Source organism: Sminthopsis crassicaudata, chromosome 4 (assembly GCF_048593235.1).
Source record: "Sminthopsis crassicaudata isolate SCR6 chromosome 4, ASM4859323v1, whole genome shotgun sequence".
Classification (NCBI taxonomy): Eukaryota; Metazoa; Chordata; class Mammalia; order Dasyuromorphia; family Dasyuridae; genus Sminthopsis; species Sminthopsis crassicaudata.
This window is the reverse complement of record NC_133620.1, coordinates 418,582,032-418,584,695: the sequence shown is the minus strand read 5'-3', so window position 1 is coordinate 418,584,695 and position 2,664 is coordinate 418,582,032. Positions and strand designations below refer to the sequence as shown.

At 46.1% G+C, this 2,664-nt stretch overlaps 1 pseudogene; it reads right to left on the bottom strand.

Moving 5' to 3' along the window:
* Positions 1-388: 388 nt before the first annotated feature.
* Positions 389-2,437, bottom strand: LOC141539708 (glucose-6-phosphate isomerase pseudogene; annotated as a pseudogene).
* Positions 2,438-2,664: the final 227 nt, after the last annotated feature.

The window sequence follows — 2,664 nt, the reverse complement described above, 5'->3', positions numbered from 1 at the left end:
CTTCACTCTTACCCAGCTGTCAACAAATCTTTTCTGTTGACCTTCCAGGTTTTTTTTGGTGTCTGGTACACTGGGAGGTCTGGAAACTGCCATGGCTGCCACTGATCCTGTGGTCTGGAAGCCTCTTTCTGGTTTGATGGGGCTGGGACTATAGTGGTGGAACTTGTGCTGGCCTGTGCTCCACTATCACTAGTGATAGACCTTTACTACTGACATTCCAACTTGCCCTGGGCTGAAAAATTATTTCACTCTATCTTTTTTTGTGGGTTCTCATGTTGTAAAATTTCTTTAGATTCATTATTTAAAGGTATTTATAAAGGAGGGGTTTGGTTGAGAGTATAGGTGTGTCTCTAACTTTACTCTGCCTCAGAAGATTGAATTCTTTTTTTTTTTTTTTTTTTTTTTTTTTTTTTTTGCCAGCCATCTTTATTTTTTAGATCAGCCCTGAAAGGTGTATGGAAAGGCTGAGCGCTTGTATCAGTGCAAAGGAAGGAGAGTGTGAGTTTGCATGTGACAGAGGACCAAAACATTTAAACCACCAGACTGAAGGGGCTTCGTGAGGTGGGACTTGTTTTCCTGACGAGGAGGAAGGAGTCTGCCTAAAGGATGTGACAGGGCAGGAAGGAACCACGCGGTCACTACAACACAGATCAGAGCACAACACTACAGACTGGGTCACGGGGCACAGGCAGCTGCTGCCTGCCTTAGGCTCGGTGCTGCTTGATAAAGTTGATCAGCCCATTGGTGGAGGCATCATGAGACGTCACAGGTTTATCAGAGTCCAACTTCAGGCTCAATCTTCTTCGCCAACTGCTTTCCCAGTTCCACTCCCCACTGATCATAACTGTTGACATCCCAGACAATACCCTGGACAAAGATCTTGTGCTCATACATGGCAATTAAAGCTCCAAGAATGAAAAGAGTGAGCTTTGTGAAGACAATGGAATTAGTAGGACGATTCCCCTCAAAGACCTTATGAGGCAGCAGCTTCTTCAGGGTATCACCACTCTTGCCTGCAGCCTCCAGCTCCTTTTGTGCCTCCTCTGCCATCTTCCCCTTCATCAGAGCCTCAGTCTGAGCTAGGAAGTTGGCTAGAAGAATCTTGTGATGGAGACCATTCCGGATTGGATTCTGCGTCTGAACTAGGATGAGAAAGTCACAAGGAATTATCCGGGTACCCTGGTGAATAAGCTGGTAGAAAGCATGCTGTCCATTGGTCCCTGGTTCTCCCCACACAATGGGACCCGTACTGTAGTCAACCCGGGCTTCTGACTTGGTGATATACTTCCCATTATATTCCATGTCACACCCTGCTGGAAGTAGGCAGCAAAGCGATGCATATACTGGTCATAGGGCAGCAGGGCCTGAGTTTGCACATCCAAAACAGTTAATGTACCAGATGCCCAGCATGGCAAGCAGCACAGGGGCATTCTCTTTCAGTGGAGTGGTGAGGAATAGTGATTATCCATCCAATGAGCTCCCGACAATAGCTGTTCAAAGTTATCAAAACCAACATGCAGGGCAATGGAGAGGCCATAGCTGACCACAACGAGTAACGTCCACCAACCCAAGCTCCCAGAATTCAAACATATTTTTCAGTGTCAATTCCAAAGTCTTTAACTTTCGGTGCATTGGTAGACAAGGCCACAAAGTGCTTTGCCACAGCTGAAGTGTCCTTTGCTGCCTGAAGGAATCCACTCCTTGGCTGTCTCTGCATTGGTGATGGTCTCTTGGGTGGTGAATGTCTTTGAGGCAATGATGAAGAGGGAAGTTTCAGGATTGAGTTCAGCAAGAGTCTTGGCAATATGGGTGCCGTCAATATTGGAGACAAACCAGACTCGAGGACCTCCTTTGGAGTAAGGCTTCAGGGCTTCTGTCGCCATCAGAGGACCCAAGTCAGAACCTCCAATGCCGATGTTGATCACGTCTGTAATCGTCTTCCCAGTGTAGCCTTTCCAGTCTCCACCACGAACACGCTGGCAGAATGCCTTCATTTTCTGCAGCACTTTGTTCACTTCTGGTACCACGTCCTTGCCATCTACCAGCATGGGTGTGTTGGAGCGATTCCGCAATGCCACGTGGAGCACAGCCCGGCCCTCAGTGAAATTGATCTTATTCCCCTTGAACATTTGTTCTTGAGCATTTTCCACCCCACGAGATTTAGCCAGTTCAATAAGCATCTTCATCACTTCTTCTGTGATAAGGTTCTTGGAATAATCCACAAGGATGTGTCCATTTTTAGTGTCCAGATTCAAGCTGAAGCGGTTGAAGCGGTCCTGGTCCGTCTCAAAGAGGCGCCGGAGGTTGAGCTCCGATCCATGCTTGCGATGCCACTGGACTAGCTTCTGGAAGTTCGGATCCTGGCTGAGAGCGGCCATGATGGGAACACAAACGGCCACGAAAGACAGCTTGAATGCGAAAGACTTTTTAGTTTGCAAATGGCCAGAAGATTGAATTCTTAATCCAAGTGGGGGCATTCAATATCTGCCTATCATGCTATTATTTGGCAGATTTGATAAATTAATTGCCTAAAAATATCTCCTCCTATTTCACTAACCGATACTCCTTTAAGATCCTCTTTTAAATTAAATAATTCCAAAAAGCATAAAACATTCAGTATCTTACAATTTGGTATAAGATTTTTCATCAGATCACTTGATCTTG